Below are 21598 nucleotides of genomic sequence, written 5' to 3' on the forward strand. Positions count from 1 at the left end.
GATGTTCCTCGCGCGAACCTGCCCAGGGAGAGACCGGCTCGCGCCTGGCTCTCCCTGGGTCCCCCCTCGCGCAAGAAAACATTGTCCACACCTTCTTTTAGGAGCAAGAAAGGCCACTTTTATTTTAGGACAGGTGCATCATCAATATCATAAACATATTCATTATTTATTTATTATTTACATAATTCAACTCTACAGTGAGCCTACGAAACCTAAATCCCAAAACCCCGAACAAACTCCTGCCTACTAACCCTAGCCTACCCAACGCTACCCTTCAGGATGGCCAACCCGCTCCAGGCTGCCCACCCCCACTAACAAAAACCCGCCACCCAGGAAAACCTTTAGCGTTTTCCTGCCCCACCTAAAGGAAAGGAAGGAGCACACCACAACTGTACTTGAAGAACCTTGCTAATCAAGTCCCTGAGTTCAAGGAGGTAAAAAGAGAGGCCCAAAGCTGAGAGATGCACACCGTCCTCACAAAATAAATGATGTTCAGATACTTGTAAATGATAATGGTTCAAACTGTATATCCCCCAATGTTGACAAAAAAGGCGCATTGTCCTGTTCACTTTCCGTCTAGCCTTTTCCAGGGCAGAATGGGTCCGTGCCCCACGCCAGTGCAAACGGGGCACAAACTCAGTCCATATGAGCATGGTGCTCTCCCATGTGGTTCGGATGATTTCCAGGTCCTGCTTCATTAATTTTAACAAGGTCAGCCCAGAGAGAGAAACCAAGTCATTCTCTCCCAAATGTAGCACCAGGAGATCCGGAGGGCCCCCCAAACACTGCGAAACCAAAGCAGCCAAGGCGGGAAAAAGCCCACCCCAGCGCATTCCCCCTGTTCCATGCCATGAGACTTCATGTGTCATACTGTTCAGGCCAAGTGATCTCCCACAAAGCTGGCTGGCAGCGGCTAAAGCTGCTCGTTTAATAAAAGAGTGCCCCAGTATCCACACCCTTCTGTTGCATCCGGCGACTGATAGCCAGGGACCTAGGAGAGAAAGAAATGTTAGACCAGCCAAAAATGCACTATTTCCTCACATACTTTTCACAACACTTGGAACGCCAACGACCAATGCGTCGGATCTGGGACCAGTCCCACCCCAGGCGGGCGGCCTCCGTCGCCGCACCAATTCTGAAGGAATGGGTACCAAACTGAACAGGGTCCTTCCCCAAACGCAACAAGACCTTACGTAATACAGCCAACAATTGAGATGCCACTATGGGACTACCATCCGCATGACAAAATATGGACCCCTGTAGAAAATGCGGAGAGGACACAAACCCTTCCCATTCCCCAACCGGGCAACATGCAGAGACCCCACTCCTACCAAGGAACACCCACTTACCCCTCCCCATCTGGTCGGTTTTGGATGCCCGCAGCCAAAGTCGCACTCTGTCACTTTCCAACACCACCTCACCGCTGGTCATGCCTACCCTGCCCCGCAACCCCAGCAACTCTGATGCCCGAAATGCCCCAAAGAACAACCACACAAAACACAAACGAAATTTGGCACACTCAAAAGCATCATGACAACACACCTCCAGTTCCGGCAACATCAACTGGAGCAATTCAAACGTCACGGGCTGCCGGAGCTGCTGACCCCCAGCCCGGAGCCTGGCCAAACCTTTCAACAATTTACGAACCAACACCCCCCCAACCGGATCCCTCCCCCACCAAAGCTGTCCATAAAAAGAAACCCCAGCCAATTTACCCGAAATGGTAGTGGGCGCCAGGCCTTTGTCCGCCAGATGTAAAACAAACTGCAAGATGCATTGTTCATCAGACCAACCAGCCCTGAACGGCCCCATCGAAACCTTGCAAAACTGCAGAAACTCAGACCAGGCTTTCACATAACCCCGCCTGGTGGATTCAGCCACAGAATTTTCCACCAAGTGGTGAACCCTCAATCCCCCAGGTCCCATACGTACTGTGGGATCGGTGTTGGTGCCAGGTCCGCCCCAGGAGCTAACTTGCGGAACTCGGACCACTGAAAGCGAGACAAAGAGTCAGCGATGCAATTAGAAGTACCAGGAACATGCCGCGCTTTAAAGACAATATTCAGTTGCAGACACCGCAGCATGAATGCGCGCAGGAGCCGCAAAACCCGCAAATCGCGAGCCTTTTGGTGATTGACAAGGTGTACTACAGCCAAATTGTCCACGTGAAACAAGACGGAACGATTCTGAAACTCATCCCCCCATAGGTGCAAAGCAACCAGCAGCGGGAAGAGCTCCAGAAACGCAATGCTGCGACCCTGATCCTTCCAGTGCGCCGGCCAGCCGGCCGCGCACCATCGACCTTCCCAAAATATTCCGAATCCGTGAGCCCCTGACGCATCAGTGAACAACTGTACTTGCCACACCATGTCCTCATCCGCAAAAAACAAGGACACGCCATTAAAGTCTTGCAGAAAACGAAGCCAGACAGTCAAATCGGCACGCACAGCGGTGGTAATGCGCACCCTATGATGGGGAAGGCTTGCTCCGGACATGGACAGACCCAGACGTCTGCAGAACGTCCTGCCCGCCCGAACAACCCGGCAAGCAAAATTGAGATAACCCAACAACTTCTGAACAGTTTTCAAAACCACTTTCCGCTCCCCCAACACCAGATGTATGAAAGCAGACATTTCCTTCACTTTAGCCACAGGCAGTCTCGCCACCATAGACAGAGTATCAATTTCGATCCCCAAAAAAGTCAGGGACGTACAGGGACCCTCTGTCTTGTCCGGCGCCAAGGGGACACCCAATTCCTCCGCTAGAGCCTGAAAGATGTTCAAAGCCGACTGACACTGCCCAGAGCAACCCTCCCCAATGAAAAGAAAATCATCAAGGTAATGACAGACCAACGCGTGGCCACTGACAAAAGTGAATCGCCACTGCAGGAAGGTACTGAAGGTTTCAAACAGGGAGCATGACACTGAACAGCCCATGGGCAACACCCGATCCACGTAGAAACTACCATCAAAATGCATTCCTAACAGACTGAAATCCCAAGGATGAATGGGCAATAGCCGGAAAGCCGACTGAATGTCGCTCTTCGCCAGCAAAGCCCCAACACCAGCCGTGCGCACGAGCCGTAAGGCATCGTCCACCGAAGCATAAGTGACAGTTGAGTCAGCTGGATCAATAAAGTCATTGATTGAGGAACCCTCGGGCCAGGACAGGTGATGAATAAGACGAAACTCCCCTTCCGCCTTCTTGGGCACCACGCCCAGGGGTGATACAATCAAGTCAGGCAGGGGACAATGCACAAAAGGACCAGCAATCCTACCAGCCGCAAGCTCTGCATCCAGTTTCTTCCGCACCACATGTGGACTCTCCTTCGCAGACTTCAAATTATCCGACCACCTGCCCACCCTGGGTCCCTGATACCCAATCCGAAACCCAATTTTGAAGCCCCAAGACAAAATCTTAGCTGCCTCAAAATCCGGATAATCCACCAGCCAGAGGTCGAGAACCTCCTGCCTAATAGGAGTAGGGGCCCTTGTAAACAGACTGATGGTGCTGCCCCCTGCCCCCAGAACCCCGTCCCTGATCACCCCATCTCTGGCCGGGAAAACACTGGGTGAGGGCGTGCTTCCCTCCACACTGTGAACACTCATGTTTATACCTGCAAGCGGGTCTGTTACAGGAACCTCTGTTAAAATGCCAGCAAGTGCCAGAAGCGGCTGATTGACCTCTGCCCCAAACCCCCGCCCCAGACTGAGCGGGGCGAGCTGAAAAGGGCCGATAAAACACAGGTTGCCCGCTAGCTGTGTGGGTCGTAGCAGGAGGGTTTGCCGATGCCATCCATTGCAACCATAACTCAGAGTCAACCGCACCCCACGAACGCTCAGGAAAAGCGGCCATGCGCGCCCTAAATTCGTCATCGTAGGACAACCAAGCAAAGCCTCCAAAATAACTGTGAGCCTTGCGGATGACATCTGCATATTTAAACATGTCTATCGCTTTCTCAGGATGACGTTGACAATAAACGCTGGCATAAATGAGAAAGGCCGAAGTCCAATTCTCTATGGACTTCGGAACGCGAGGCCTCCGAGCCAATTCTAATTCCTCCTCTTTCGACCCTTCTTTTGCCTGGACATCCCTGTGGAGAAGACGAAAAACATCTACAAAAGCCCCAGACCAGATCAGATTCTTTGTTTTTTCAGATAAATGGGACCCCAAGGGCATCCCCACCCCAGAATAAGGCAACTTTTTCGGTAGGATACTATCCTCCGTTACCCGAGTGGCATCCACCCCGCCATCCCCCGATATAGAAACTTCTTTTGCAACTTGCACAGTAGAAACATTTGAAATTACGGGCCGCTCAAGCCTCGGTGCCAGAGCGACTCGCTCAACCACAACCCCATCACCCGTACCACAGGATCTTGTACTCTTAACCGGGAGACTCTCCCTAGGTTGCACATTTGAAATTACGGGCCGCTCAAGCCTCGGTGCCAGAGCGACTCGCTCAACCACAACCCCATCACCCATACCAACAGATCTTGTACACTTAACCGGGAGACTCTCCCTAGGTTGCCACACTGACCACCACCCATCCTTACCTCTTGGTAACTGCTCCGACTGCTGGGCGACGGCCCCACGATCCCGCTGAGAAGGTCCAGACCACACTGCCCCTCGTACACCTGCAGGGTCCGCTCTAGACTCCTGCAAAACACGAGAAACAGTGGGTTGCCCCAACCCACCCCCCTGGGCCCGTGCTGCCAAAAGCCCAACATCTTTGTCCCTCAATTCCCCCTCTTCCAACTCATCATCATGAAAACTCCCACCGAAAGCTGCATCAGAAAATTCAACTTGATTACTTCCACTGGGCATAGCCCCATCACCAATACCCCCATCATAAAACTGCCAATCAATGGTCTGAAAGCTTTGTGGACAGAAAACTGTAGAAGAGGTATCCGCTCCAGATAGCCCCCCTGAAAGCCCACCACTGGAAACAGCCGTGGGGACAGTTCCCGGGCCCGTAGAAACTGCCAACAGCCGCCCAGCCGAAGGCGCAGATTGAAAACTGCTGCCGCTCAAGCCAGACGATGAAGGGTGCGCGACAACATGGTCCCTGAAAGCTGAACCGCAATTTTCCCCCAAGGGACGGCCCACCGACGCCAGACCATGGACACCTCCCGACCCAGTCGATTGACCCCCCAAGTGGCCACTTGGCCGCCCCCTGGGGACCGGGAACAAGGCTTGCCCCGGGTACTGGGGCGCCCCCTCGTTGAACAAACCCCTCATACCAGGAGCCGGGGGCGTGGGGATGGCAGCCCGAGGGCCAGGCAAACCGGCTGCCACAGCCGCAGTGGCCGGGGGGGGCAGCAATCTAGAGACAGTGCCCACTGGAACCACAGCAGGGGCAGGAGTGGGGACCACAGGAGGGGTTGGAGCCGGCAATGCAGCAGTGAGTGGCCCAGCACCGGCGTCACCCGTGTGCGGGGAGCCAACATCGCGGGGGGGGGCAGGGCCAGGCCCCAGCATGGCAGGAGAGAGCATAAAACACTGGCCATTAAGCCACAGGAGTGGGGAAACCCCCCCCGGAGAATTGGGCACCGTAACGGCAGGGACTACAGGCATACCGGCAGGGGGAGGGGTCGGCGCGTGCCCAAGGGAGTCCAGGCTCCGCCCCCGCTTTGGTTTAGGGCCCGCCTGCAGCCTCCCCGTCTTCCCCGAGACCAAGCCGCCTGAACGCGGAGCTTGACGGCCCGCAGAACGCCCCCGCCTCCCCCCGGGCGCCCCGCGGGAACCAGCACCAAGTAACTGGAATGCACATACCTGCTGGGGGGCGCCCGGGTCACCCGGCGGGGGCTCCACTGCAGCGACCGGCAAAACGAGCATGTGCCCGTCCGCAGGCGTGGCCGCCTCGCCGTCTTCCTCCTCCTCCGGGCCCGGGGTTAAACAAGCGTCCACGGCCCTGGAAACGCCCTCGGAAGCCTTGCGAGGTGGGCGGGCCAGTCCGACCCACGCCTCCGCTGGGACACCCGGCCGCAGCAGGTCCTCGCGCCCGGCATCGCAGAGGAACCGCACGGCCCTCCTGACCTCCTCCACGTCCTCCATGTGGTCAGAGAAAACCCAGGTACGACAAATACACGCCGCAAAACAACCTCCCTACACGCCTCCCGCCACGCAGTTGCTAATCCCCGCCTGACTTCCCCTTTTCAACCCTCTGCTAATCAGCCCCCCACCTGTTGATGTTCCTCGCGCGAACCTGCCCAGGGAGAGACCGGCTCGCGCCTGGCTCTCCCTGGGTCCCCCCACAGTAATAAAACAATCAGTAAATATAAAAAAAACAATTGAAGTGCCCCCCTAAAAGCAAACGTTATAGCAAGCAAACAACGAACTAAATACTTTACCCAGACCCCATAATGCATTAGAAATCCACAATTAGCAACAAGACCAAACAATGTAATAACACCAACAATTAAATAACAGAACCAACAAAAAAATACTTTACGTTTTCTTAAATAAAATAAAGACAATATAAAATATCTTCACTGCCGAGCACAAAAATATAGCCAAAGCACACAGTACAAAAAATGAAACAATCCGATTTACAAATACTAAATAAAATAACAAAAATATCTCCGCACTTCATAGAGAACAACCCATCATTAAGCCTCCAATTCAAAATAATAGCAGCAGTATTGTTCCTGGGACCGCAGTAGTTTTTGTTTAGCAAATTCCTTGCTCAAGTGGACCAACATATTGTCTCCCTCAGCACTGTCTGTGACCTGGCAAATTCATGCTACATATGAAATATGTAGATGGCCAGGAACCAGGCGCGCAACACCCATTGGGCTCACAGGGCTTCAGCCCCCCCCCACACCCCCCCCCCCCCGTCGTGTGTGTCAGCCCGGGCTGGCACGTCTTCGCGGGGTGGCGTGCATCTAATTGCAGCCGCACCGAGTACTTAACAGGTCTTTAAAAGACCATTAATTGTAAATGGAGCTTTTGTTGTGTGTTCACCCCTTCTTACAGCCACTCTGTCAGTGGTTGGAAGAATTAGCCCCCACCCCGAAATATTTTTCAGCCCCCCCCACCCCCCCCGAAATTTGGCTCTAGTTCCCCGCTTGCCAGGAACGCACTGTTGTTTCAGGGAGGGCGATAATAATAATAATAATAATAATAATAATAATACTTGTTATTTGTAAACCACAAACGTATCACCCCCTTATGGCTTCTAGGCGCTGGTGGCCGTTGGGGGGATTAAGTGAGCTATTGCCCAGAGTCAGGTGATGCCAAGCTGAGCTGCAGCGGGGGATCGAACCGTGAGCCCTGCACTCCAGAGTCAGCCACTCTGGCCACTGCACCACACCTCTCCACTTAAGTCTACATTTTCTTCCTGTAGGTCTCCAAAGACCTGCACTTTTTGTCATATTCAGGTTGTTGTACTGAAACCAGTCCCAGGAAGCTTGTTTCTGGGCCAGGAAAGACTTGACTTGGCTTGGCATTTCGGGCTGGACTGTTCCCATGAGGCACAGGGTGAAGACTGATTTGCAAATGGCTGGGTCTGAACTGGGGTGGCGAAATGAGCTAATGAACGATGATGGATTCAACCCAGATCTGTTACTGGGGATGAGTGTCTGAAAAGTGTCAGTGTCAAGTCCATTATCTCCTTGTATTTGCTTTGTTCATCCCAAGTTGGTAGGGTATGCCCAGACATGTGTCCCTTGCTCACGGTGCCATTGGATTCAAGCTAGCCTGGCTGATGAGGGGTGTTACGCCGAAACCGGTCCCAGGATGCTTGTTTCTGGTCCTGGGAATACTTGGCTTGGCAGTTCGGGCTGGACTGTTCCCAGAAGGAACAGGGTCAAGACTGATTTGCATATGGCTGGGTCCAAACTGAGGTGGAGTGGGGAGGAAAAGAAAGCTGGATTAAACCCAGATCTTTGTGCCGGTTGTTAATGTTTGCATTGTTCAGCATTCCGTCCATCAATTGTTCCTTTTGCATTTGTCGCCCTACGTGAGAAGGGTATGCCCAGACATGGGTCATGTACTCACTGCACCACTGGATTCAAACTAGCCTGGCTGATATGGGGTTATGCCCCGAACCAGGTCCCAGGATGCTTGTTTCTGATCCAGGGAGAACGTGGCTTGGCAGTTTTGGGCTGGACTGTTCCCCCTAATGAACAGGGTCAAGACTGATTTGCATATGGCTGGGTCCAAACCGGGGTGTTGTGGTGAGCAAAAGAATGATGGACTAAACCCAGACCTTTGTGACTGGGGGTGAATCTTTGCATTGTTCAGCATTCCGTCCAACAATTGTTCCTTTTGCACCGACCTGATAGATGCATGGAGACAGAAGAATCCAGAGGGCCATGAATGCACGTTTACGTCCTCAGTGCATATCACATGGTTAAGACTAGATTACTGGTTGGCTTCCCGGGAGATCAGGACCTGGGTAGCCACGGTGCAACACATGCCGTAAACATTACTGGTGGCAGGAATACCCACACAGTTCACTTGGGGGTTCCACCCTGTGGCCTTGCTTGACCCAGTATTTAAGGTGGGGTTATGCGCCGTCATACTAGAATATTTTTAGAAAAATTGGGGCTCTGTGGCAGGAGCAGACACTCTCTGGAAGGTCTTTAAGGTCACAATTAGGGTGTCTGCATAGGCACACAGGCGTGTGTATTGAAGGCATGGAGATTGCAGCTCAGTCAATGGAACAGAATATTCAACGTCTTGAAGCAGAATATGACTCAGCACCTAGACACCCTTGACTGCCATCAGGGTTCTGATCATGGAAAATAAAGAAACAGCAGAGCAAGAGGTATGTCACTTATCTTGGCATCATGTGGCGAGGGCCTAAGAAGAGAGTTGTGGTCAAGGCTGAACTCTGGTGATCAAACTGGTGCTCTGGTGACCAAATTGAGCACGATCAGCTTACCTGCACCTAGATAGTTGCGTGGGTGGGAGGGCTTGAGACCGTTACCCAGGAACTGCTGGACCGGAATTACCGGATGCAGCAGGGTTGAGGTTTAGCAGTCTAGCTGGAAAATGCCAATCACAGGCAGACCTAAGAACGGGGCTGCAGCATGGCCCCCGCTGTTGGCGCGCCGAAGGCAAGTCCGTCTGCACCCGTCCACTCCGTACGGGACCAGGTGCCAGAAACCCTACCCCTTCCAAACCAGGCTTAGATGGTCGGTGGTGCTATTCCAGGAAAAAACTCTATGAACTATCTAAACAACTGCCAAATAACAAGGGGTCCTCTATAAAAGCCTCACCAGAGAGCATGGAGGGCCCTTTCAAGTGTGACAGTTGTAAACGGTGCAGCCAGTCATTGCCACACTGGTCCCACAACACAAAACAATCTGGAACCAAGGAGGCCTCCGATTGAACTGCATCTACTTCAATGCAAGCTCTGTGCCAAAACATTCCCTTGAGATATGGGACTTGATAACCGAAATAAAGCCCGATCTCGCTTTTGTCACAGAAACATGGCTCAATGAGGGCAACTCCCCCGATGTCGCCAGTGCCCTAACTATAGGGTATGAATTGCTAAAAGAGGACAGGCTGGGGCGGAAGGGAGGAGGCATTGCCATTCCATGATGGAAGCAAACATAATAGTCATACCCAAGGAAGGCTAAGACACACAGCGGCCCCAAAACTACAGACCCATCTCACTTATCAACACAGACTGCAAGATATATGCCAACATCCTAGCCACAAGACTAAACAACGTGCTCCCTCAGCTGATTAACAACACACAAGTAGGCTTTCTGAAAACAGGTATGTCCCATGATAACACAAGACTCCTTTGCCATGTTCTTGAACAATCTTCCAAATCTGCCAAACCGGCGGTAGCATTCACGCTAGATGCAGAGAAAGCCTTTGACAGAGTGTCCTGGAACTTCCTAGAACAGAGCATGCGAGCCTACAACATGGGTGAAAGTTACATGAGGAAAGTGATGACACTGTATAAAACTCCCAAGGCACAGATAGCTATAAATGGGACAATTTCACACCAATTAAATCTTCAACGGGGAACAACACAAGGGTGCCCCTCTATCCCCTGCGCTGTTCCTATTAGCACTCAAGCCCCTGATTAGAGACATCATAGCCAATAGCAGGGCTCGAAAACTCATTAAAATTTTACTAGACCTACAGGTCTAATAACCTAAAAAATGTCCTCGACCTAACGGAAATACACTTGACCTCAGTTTCTGGAAGCGGAGCAAACATGAAAAGTTAACAAGATTGAAAGGCATTTTTATTGCTCATTCACTTTGTGGGCAATCAAGATGCCTTTAAATCTTGCTATCTTGTCACATTTCCTCTGCTTTCCGAGACAGAAGTCAAAAGCCAGTTTGTCTTCCTACTTGCCACAAAGGGCAAGTACGACCTAAAAATAGCTCCCCCTAATTGAATCTGGCTCACAAATGCGCACGGGCGAGTGGATTTTTCGAGCCCTGCATAGGAATATGCTGGTTGTCACCATCAACAAGACCACAGCCAAACTTGCAGCCTATGCAGACAACATACTCATAATAACAGAAGACCCAGAAACCTCTATCACAGCCCTTATGGACACCATAGGTTTGTACTCTGCCCACTCCGGATACAAACTAAATAGAGACAAATCTGAATGCATGCCACTCAACATGCACACAACCAGAGAGGTAATAGGCGACTCGGGGTTAGCCTGGCAACCTGGGTTCGTCATATACCTAGGGATCCAATTTGGGAAGAACCTGAAGTCCACTCTCGACCAAAAGAAGAAACTAACCCTAGGAAAGAGTAAAGGTTTACTGGAATCCTGGTTGCCCAAATTCATCACATGGTGGGGAAGAATAGACACCATAAAGATGATGATCACACCTACCTGGCTGGAATGCTCCCCCTCACACTCACAGACAAATTCCACCGCAAGATAGACCAAATGATAAACAAGTTCCTATGGCTAGACAAGAAACCTAGAATAAGCCTACAAATACTAAAATTAGAGAAGAGACTAGGGGGCATATGTATCAACCTCCGTGTTTGCGATTCCAAACAGCGTTTTTTTTTGGAATCGCTATTTGAGAATTGCAAAACGGGATGTATTAAAAATGTGCAATTTTTGTGTGAATTCTTAATGTTCCTTAATTGCGATTAGCAAATTGCAAAATCGCAATTAAGGAATACCTTCCCAGCAATTTCTATGGGACAGGAGGCCCATTGGAATTATTGGGAAGTCATTCTCAATTCGCGATTCGCAATTTGAGAATCGCAAATTGAGAATAATTTCAAGGGTGTCATAAGGACATCCTGATGCACCCCTGAAATGAAATTGTGTGCGCATATGGCGCACATACATGCCCTAAGGGCATGTATGTGTGCCACATGGCACCTATGCAAATGCCAAAAAGTGCATTTGGGAAAAGAAAAAAAATCGCAAATTACAACCCACTTGAAGTTGGTGGGTGGTAATTTGCGATTTCTTAATGAGAAATCGTACAACTTGGGCGCTTCATACATAGCATTTAAGGAATCGCAATTTGCGATTCCTTAATGCTTACGCAAAGTTAAAGAATCGCAAATTTAGCGATTCCTTAAATTTGCGAAGCGATTATCCACATACATACCGTTTTCCCAATTTTGAGTCGCAAACGCTGCTTTTTTGCGATTCGCAGCGTATGCGAATCAAAATTCGGTTGATACATATGGCCCTAGGAGGGCTAAACGTGACGGACTTCAGGACATTCCAGGCTGCTGTCATAGCAAGACAGGGGCTGTACTGGATCCTACCAAACCAGAAATACACGCCAATCTGGCTCACCATTGAGAAGGCCAAACTAAACAATACCGAACCAATAGCTCTCCTCACCGCGAACAAACAGGCACAACAGAATAGCCCTATACTTAAAAACACAAGATACGCGCTACTTAAGGTAGACCAGAAACTCGAACACAGCATTAAAAACTCGAACTGGGAATCTCTATGGGCAAATCCCAAGATTACGTATAGGGGGAAACCCCTGGACATAGAATCCTGGAAAAGACTAGGGTTCTCATACCGGGCCCATCTGGAAGACGGGGGAAAACCATGCACTTTTAACACCCTGAAAGCACGACATAACCTACCGGACATAGAACTCTACAACTTCCTCAAAATCAAAACAGCCCTAGCAAAAACAACAAAGCACAAACCCTCGATTATTCAACATATAGAGAACCTAAACAAAGTGGGCCACCAGGTGTCCCACTTATACAACCTTCTCTGACCCAACACCCCAAAGCTAAACAACAAAACAACCAGTTACTGGGAATCACAACTAGGCACCACACTCACCGAGCAGGAGATACAAACCCTCTGGGCGTCCCCGTCAAAGAACATGATCACCCCAGTGATAGCTCAGGTAAAATTCTGGCTACTACACAAGACATACTGGACTCCAGCTCGCTTAGCGTCGCTAGGACTGAGGGAAAATGACAGCTGCTTGAACTGTCACTTAGAGAAGGGGGACCTGGCAAACCTTATCTTCCACTGTATTAAGGTTAGAAAATTCTGGAAAAAAGTCTTCACATTCATAAATAAGGCCTTAGGCTGTACGCTAAAAGAAGAATTTGTCACACTCACCACTGCACTCATAACGACAGACATAGCCACACAACAAGACAGAAACCTCCTAGACTTCCTCTTAACAGCAGCAGCCAAAACAGTGCTCACCAAATGGAAAGACAGAGCCAAAGCCACATTCAAGGGGTGGTTGAACTGGGTGACATACCTTAGGGGAGCCGACATCACAGCGCTAAGAAACTCACCATGGAAGAACCCCAACAGGGGGATGTGGGCAACCTTGGACAAATTCCTAGACCCATACGAACCCCCATGAACAACAAAAAACAGCCTGTACTAACCAGAAGGTTCACCTACGAAAAGAGCGACGAGAGCAGGTCTGAGTAGTTGACTTGACGGGGAGGCTGGATAGACAGCAGACTCGAACACTCGTACCAGGCTGACGGTCACCCCTAGAACAAGCACCAATACCTATATGTTTTGTGTTAAGTTTTGCACCTCTTAAACCTAGAACAAGCGCCAATACCTATATGTTTTATGTTAAATGTTGCAAGTCAGAGAGGCAAGGAAGCTCAGGCATATGAACCCTTCGAAATATCTATAAAAACCAGCAGCCAAACCTCACAGGCTGGGGTCCTTGCTAGAACAAACGCAACAAAGTTTTACATGTTAAATGTCATATGCTGTAAATGTTAAAAAAAATATACCAATAAAAATATATATTTTTTAAAAAGAACACATCAATAACCCTATAGCCAAGCGCTTGAATAATGACATGCAAATTTTACAGCTTAAACAGTGGATAACAGGACCAACGCATATTGCAGGACACACCCTGGACCTCCTATTTTCGAATATAGAATTTAAGAGTAACTCAGAGGTTAAGCCCCTTCTTTGGAATGATCACTCCTTATTCTCATTTACCCTCTTCCTTCCAACTAAAACAATCAGCCCGGCTGCATCATCCGTGGTGGCAAAGAGAGCATGGAGAATTGTCAGTCCTGATTCTTTTCAGGACCATTTTTCCCCTGTACAATTGGGAGTGAAAAGCCTTCAAACTGAAATATTAAACACACTGGACCAATGTGCCCCCAGATCTGTTAATAAACCCACCAGAAGAATACCATCTGAAAAATGGTACTCACTTGAACTTAAGGTACTAAAAAGAAAGTGCAAAGCATTCGAACATCAATGTAGATTATCTTAGCAAGATGAGGATAGATGTCTATACGAAACCAAGCGGAGAATCTATAACAATGCCATCAAAAACACTAAAAAGAGTTACTTTGCAAATCGGATAGTTGACAACAGCAATTCCCGCATGGAGCTCTACAAAATAGTGAAAGAGCTCTGTAAACCAACAAGTCTGTCACAAACCCTGCCTCCATCGTTAGATTGCTGTGAGAAAATAAACCAATTCTTTGCTGAATACGTCTCTGAGGTCTACTCCTCATTCAGAAACCATCCACTCCTTAAAAGTCACCAATTGGGAAACATTGGATCCTCACCCTGAGGCTCATTCCTACCTCAACAATTTTTTTCCTTTCACAGAAGAACAGGTAGCTAAGATAATGGCTGAAGTCAAGTCAGGGTGCCCGCTAGATCCATGCCCCCACTTTATTTTTTCTAGGATTATATCGACTATGTCCTCATGTAACCCGCATATTCAATAATTCATTGTATACTGCTGTAATTCCAGAATCCTGGAAAAAAGCCATGGTAGTCCCATTACTAAATCAAGCATTGAAAATGCAATAGGTCTCGCCTTTGATTAAGTTAAAGCCATGTGCTTTGCTAATGGTATTGTATAGCAAAGCAAATGGCTTTAACTTAATGAAAGGTGAGACCTATTGCATTTTTAATGCTTGTTAGAACTTGTAGCTTTGCCATTACAATGTGGGTTCTTAAAAAATAAAGATTTCAAACTGCAGTGTAGGTCCACTATTGCTAGTGAAAAATTCAAACTACAGGTTTTAGCAAAACACAAAGCTTTGCCAAAAGTACACACTTAAGACCTCTGGCCGGTTACACCTTGCACTGTTTATCACAGCAACTGCTTACGAGAAATGCACTAGTAGCTTTCCGACTTAAGAATCGTCCAGATAATAAGATTGCTATTTACAAAGTCTCAGCCTGGTGGGGTTCAAAAGTGCCTCTTACATACTTCTGTGCGCGAGGCCCCGCACCTCCTCACAGATTTTTGTTTGAGTTGACAGGTATGGAAATGTAATATAGGTGTTTAAGCCACACCTTTATTTACATAGACCACACCCCTTTGGAGAACCACCTCCCACATGCAGTGCTTTAAATTGAATAGAAGAGTAGGTACTAACTATCTAGAGGACCTTTTTGCTCCTGAGAAGTGCCAATACACTCCCGATAAATGTACTGCAGCAGTGCTGAGAGGTGCAGGTACTCAGCACTTGTCAATTTAAACACTGCCTTAATCTGACAAGTATTTGCAAATGTAGACAATTCATAATTGCAGATTGACTTGGTGTGTGCATGATGTCTGAAAGGATTTCATTATAAAAGTTGTAAACGTTTGATGAAAAAAAAGAAGAAAAAAATACCATGCTAGGATAGTCCTCCAGAAAAGTAACTAAGAATCGGTAACTGATCAGAAGGTCGGTTCTGCGAGCGATGGAAAAAAGATTTAGAGTTGAAGTTGTTAATAAAACAAAGCACCATCAGATTTATTACAATAGTTAAAAGAATTGCAGTGATACATAAAAGGGGCTATTATTGTGGCTCTGATGCGTGTGCGGTGCACATGCAACTGCTGAAAAATGCACCTTGCTCAACCCCCAATTCAAGCCCCTTCAAATCGGAGGTGACAGGTCATACTGCAACTTTGTGTTTTTACGGTGAGCCATGATAAATAAAGGACCAAAAGGTATTTAGTAAACTGAAATTTCAAAGCAACGAAGTATACAGCGAGAACACACCCCCAACTTTCAACTGGGCAACAAGTATCCTTCCGAATTAATACAATCTTTTCTGTTTCAACGTGTTATATTAGGATAAGTAAGTAGAAACCCATTTCCGGAAATTATGCTACAAAAATATTTTCTGTTTGAAAAATACAGTAAAACAGACTGTACAAGATGTCCACTGCACAAGGCAGAAAGGACGTGCGAGTCACTGCTTTTCATGATTTAAACACCCATCACACCCGCTAGAGACGTCCAGCAGGACACTCGGGCCCCTCTCTGATCAAAGATTGAAGCACAGAGTGCCCTTCAATTATTTTACTAGGGCAGTGACAGCTAGTCCTCAAATAATTTTCTGGCCCGGCTCCTCACCTTGTCCATCGTTCGACGGGGGAGATGCAGCATGCCAAGGAGCAGCTTCAGTTAGACATCTGAGGACAGCCCGTGGAAGCAGAGACGGATTCTGTCGATGAAGGAGGCAGTAAGGAGGGAGGCGATACTCGGCAGCGCAAATAGATCATCCACAGATCCCAATTTGTTGTGCTGCCACAACCCGGTGTCGCTCTCCCTCATCAACGCCATCTGGAACAAGCTCTCGTGCATTGCAGACACTTGTTTGCATCGCGCTATCTCCGTACTGAAAAAACAAAGTGCCTACACGAAGTAAATGAAGGACAGAGTGTCACTCCGCCAGTAAAAGATCAAGTGCTGGTGGGCGGGGCTAAAAACGGACAGAGCAGCAGCAAGGAGGAATTAAAACGACTCCTTCACAATAGAAAGGCTACGTTTAGCATAAGCTATGATGCAATCCAATGGAAAGAATGGGCGGGGCTTCAAGTCCCCTTTGGAGACCGTATTGATTACAAAAGGACCTTGCATGGCGAGAGCAGTGCATGCGTGCTGCTAACGCCAGGCAAGACCTAAAAAGCAGGCACGGACATTCATAATCCGGCAAACTACCGACCTATTTCTCAGCTCCCATACCAATCCAAAGTAATGGAAAAGCTTGTGAATAAACAACTGTCCAATTACATTGAATCCAACAAGCTCTTGGATCCCTCCCAAAATGGCTTTAGGGCAACCAACAGCACAGAAGCTACCCTCCTAGCAGCCTTGGGCAACATCAGATCCCTAATTAACCAGGGCAAGGCCACCATCCTGATCCTATTGGACCGGACGGCGGCCTTCGACACGGTGTAGCATGATTTATTTTGAGCACCCTACACGAAAAGTGTATACACTCAAAGGCCCTCCAGTGGTTCTGCTCCTTCCTAAGTAACAGAACACAAACAGTTCAAATGGGACCTTTCACCTTCACCCCAAAAACCATTACCTATGGCATCCCACAAGGAGCTTCCCTGAGCCCTACCCTTTTCAAAGCCTATGTATCCGCTCCGGCCAAAATCAGTAAAAAAATGGGGTTTTAGTATTTGTTCCTATGCGGACGATACACAACTGCTGATAGCCCTTGATGAGACACCCGAGGAAACTAGGATTAAATTAACTAACTGTCTCGCAGAAATGGCGGGTTGGATGTCAGACCACAGTCTTAAACGAAATGCTGATAAATCTACGATCCTACTCTTTGGAGGAGCCCAATTACTCTGGGATGCAACCTGGTGGCCCAAATCTCTGGGACCTGCCCTCGTGCACAAACAACTTGCAAAAAACCTGGGCATTTTAATTGACAATGCACTAACCATGCAGAATCAAGCTAGTGCACTATGGGGGAGAAGCTTTGCCACATTAAGCTACTAAAAAGATTGTTCTTATGGATCCCCCGCAGAAAAAACATTATCCAGGCTCTGCATATAAGCAGACTGGACTACGGGACTGCACTCTATGTGGGCATGGCAGACTATCTCTTTTCACATCTGCAGGTGATCCAGAATGCGGCTGCCAAGCTGGTGTGCAACAAAAGCAGGTAGAAGCTCAGCCTCTGAATGCTTAAGGGAGCTCCATTGGCTGCCTGTTCGTCTAAGGTCAAAGTTCAAGCTCCTGGGTCATGCGAACAAGGCTTTATACCATCATGGACCTAGAGTCCTGCAAAATAAAATTAAATTCTATGTTCCAAATCGGAACTTAACGTCATGCGATCAGACTAGGGCAAAAACAAAACGCATTAAGAAGGCCAGAGCCCATCTGGCAGCTGCTCATTGGAATGAACTCCCCCTGGAAATTTGTCTAACCGATGACTACTTGTTATTCAGAAAAAAGCCAAAAAGCCATTTGTTCCCTAGGGTCTAATTAAAACAAATAGAGTTTGAATGCTACCTTTCTCTCGTTTGCTTTCCTAGCACCGTGATATCCTCGGATGAATGTTGCGCTTACAAATTAATAAATAAACTGAAAGAGCCTGGGGTGCACACTTACATAACAACTATAACCTCACAGGATGGAGTGCCATGCCATGACAACCCGACCATCCTCAAGCTCTTCACAGGGATTCTCGCTACTCGACTCAATTCCCTCCTTCCGAGTCTCAAAGAACTCGATCAGTCGGCTTTGTGCCACAAAGGCAGTGTAGTGATAATACGAGGAGGATCCTGCACATAATTGACAAATCTCAGGGGTATGCCCAAGAAAGAATGCTCTTTGCAGTCGCCGCCGAGAAGGCATTCAATAGAGTGCATAGGCCATACCTGGAGGCAGTCCTAGCACACTTTGGTATAGGGGATCGCTTCCAGGAGTGGATCCTCTGCGGCTTCACCCAACCCACGGCTGTAGTCCGTATCAATGGATGCTCATCTGCCCCATTCCATGTAAACAGGGGAACTAGGCAAGGGTGCCCTCTGTCGCCGCTCCTGTTCACCCTGTATATGGAAACCATGGCCCAAAGAATTCGCTCCAACCCATACATAAAGGGAGACCAATTCGGTGGGGAGCCGCATACCATTGGCCTCTACACAGACGATATGATAGCATCCTTGGAGGTGCCTTCCATCTCACTGCCCACTTCCCTGGAGGAGCTGGAGGCATTTGGTCTGGCTTCAGGCTTTATGATAAATATTGATAAATTGCAGGCCCTTAACCTCACTCTTAGGCAACAAACCCTTGCTGTCCTGCGACAGGCCCTGCCGTACAATGGGCCTCTACAGCCATCCCATACCTTGGTCTGCAGATATTCCCTACCATCACGGACAGCATTGCCCTCAATTACCAAAAGTTAATCCACCAGACCAAATCTGAACTGCGCCAATGGCAGTTCTACTACCTATCCTGGTTGGGACGAATATTGGGTATTAAAATGGTGATCCTTCCCAGGATTCTGTTTCTCTTCCAAGTACTTCCGGCTGCACCTCTTCACCCCCGTTTCCCCCAGGGACACAGTCTTCCCTTCAACAAGAAATCAACACATTAGTGTGGGCAGACAAGCGCCCCCATATTGGCAGGGATCTCAGCGACAGACCCCCAGATGAGGGTGGCCGGACCGTGCGCTGGGGGGCTAGGCACACTGGAGCATCCCCTTTCTTACTAAACAAGCGCGGCCCAAATGGCTAGATCTTAATTCCATTACCAATGCGTCACTGGCAGTCTGGGATGGGATAGCAACACAGAGGGACCTCACGACCTTTCCCTCACTGCTTACTCCTATAGTCAAAAATCAATATTACATCCAGGCCTTCAGGACCCCACATTCCATTATGGTCACAAGCAGGCTGCAGGCCAGAGGGTCACCGGTTTGATTTAGCGGTCCCTCTCACTTTTGAGTCCCTTCGTATAGAGTACACGCTCCCTGAAGTGAGTGATGGCATTACAGTCTGGTCTGCCACTGGGTACTGCACCCTTCTTTTCACCCTGGCGCAGAACGGTGACTCACTCCCTTTGAACACTGGCTCTTGACCAGGACATCTGACAAACGCCTGGTCTCGGACTTGTACCGTTTAATAGGCTCATCCACAGAGATTCCAAAATCGAAGACCCAAACATGATGGGAGTCGGATTTAGGCACGGAACTCACGACTAAAGAATGGGATGGCATTTATTACATTACAGGGAGCGGCACACTGAGCATAACAGAGCCAGTATCGAGACCGCTCCGAAAATCGCGACCTATTGGTACTATAGTCCCACCGGCTTCATAAATACAATCCGTCCAAATACCCAGAATGCTGCCGGCAGTGTGGATCCCCAGGCACGCACTTACATATCCTATGGGATTGCCCGGAATTCAAGTTTTGAGTTATGTCCCTCTGCATGGAACCCTGTATCAACAGGCTCCAAAGGTTGACGTAAGCATAGCAATTCTTTCTTGTTCTTTTAAAGGCCAATAAAGAAATCTAAACCATAAAGATTTCTAAACCCAACTTTATGACTCGTGCACTATGACCTTGGAGGCAGACATTGCAGACTACTTGGAGGATATAGCTCTGGCGTGGCTTTCCCTAGGGCAGTGCAAATATCTAATACAGCCCCTTAATGTGGTTGAGATGAAAGAGGCTATCCGTGCCCTACCCAATGGGAAAGCCCCAAGCATTGATGGATTGACGGGTGAATTCTACAAATAATTTGTTCGGATATTGACCCCATACCTGCATGCAGTATTTGAAGAGGCGTACATCAAACACATACTGCCCCCATCCCTTAGAGAAGCCCTCAAAGTTACCCTACATAAGGATGACAAACCGCCAGACAAGTGTGAGTCTTAACAACGGCTTTCATTAATTAATATAGACATTTAAATACTGGCTCATAGAATCCAGCCACTCCCCACAAATATAGTGTTCACTCTGCCTTCATCCCAACTAGATCAATGTACTCTTTTCGCGCTCTTTCACCAATTAGACCCATCATCCAGGTGGAGGCTCTGTTAGATGCCAACAAAGTCTCGGACTCCATGGAATGGACATACATGTTTACAGTTCTACATAGTATGGGAATCCCTCAGACATTCCTAGGGTGGATGTGCCTGTTGTACACAGACCCTCTGGCATGAGTGAGTATAAATGGAAACATATCAGAACCGTTACATACATATATATTTATATATACACACACATACATATACACACACACACAAGCCATTGACAAAGCGGATCTGGCCTATCCGGTGGCCCGACATTTTTCAGAACTCCATGAAAGAGACAGGAGTAATCTGCAATATTTTGGAGTAGACTCTGTACCACTGAATGTCAGGGGTGGGCACCAGCTGAGACGGCTCCATAGATTAGAGTCAAGATACATCATAGACCTATCTACCAAACATCCTAGGGGCCTAAACAGCGGGGAGGAAATGGCAGTCCATTTAGGAAAGTGAAGTACAAACAACTAGGAAAGATCCTAAAAGATAGACCATTTTATGACATGCTGTCGTGCTTGGATGTGATTTAGATCTGATATGAATTGGCTGTACATGGAGAATTATTGATCTTGCCCTAGCTTGTAGACCTTAGACATAGGGACATATAGAAGTGGCCAAACAGGGGTGAAATGAAATGTATGAAATTGTTTGGACAACTATTCTAATTGAATTTCCTGTGTATAACTTTTGACAGGCCGTATAATTATCATTAGCGTTATTTGAATTTTTGCATCTTTGCAGTTTCTGGTTTTGTTTCTGGTTTTTGTTCTGTTTTGGTTTTTGACCTTGATGTTGATTCTGAGTAATGTACAATACCACGATCAGAGTGGTTAATATTGTTCAATCAATTTGTGTTCTGTTCTGAATGGATAGAGTGACCAAGGATTTGGGGAGATTGATGAGGGACCCTAGCTGAACCACGGCTAGATTTTGGTGGTATTTTCCAATACTTAATGTCATATACCCTCTGAATTCACACAGTAATCAATTTATGGTTGCATGAAATGTATTAGATTGCATAAGAAAGTATACACTCCAAGATGGCGACTGTGTTAATGCAGAGGGGTCAGTCCCTTGTCAATTTCCAATGTGGTCGAAAAACTTTATTTACATGTTAATGAGCAGAGTGTCTCTGACACTGACGAAGGCGCAACGCCGAAACGCGTTTGTTGTAAAGTCCCTGCGAAATAAAGAAACTGGGGATCTGTCTTATCCCTCTGGAGTGCTGTGTTTTCTACGTTTTGAAAGATGAGGAGCGTGGAATTTGAGCGTGATTATATATATGTGTGTGTGTGTGTGTGTGTGTGTGTGTGTAGATAGATAGATAGATAGATAGATAGATAGATAGATAGATAGATAGATAGA

The 21598-nt window shown here is 48.0% G+C and overlaps 1 protein-coding gene across 5 annotated transcripts in view; it reads right to left on the reverse strand.

Moving 5' to 3' along the window:
• The window catches only part of LOC144784620 (thiamine pyrophosphokinase 1-like), a 1414696-nt gene that overhangs the window by 1314191 nt on the left and 78907 nt on the right, over positions 1-21598 (reverse strand). The window lies entirely within an intron of this gene.

Source organism: Lissotriton helveticus, chromosome 10 (assembly GCF_964261635.1).
Source record: "Lissotriton helveticus chromosome 10, aLisHel1.1, whole genome shotgun sequence".
In the NCBI taxonomy this organism is placed as follows: Eukaryota; Metazoa; Chordata; class Amphibia; order Caudata; family Salamandridae; genus Lissotriton; species Lissotriton helveticus.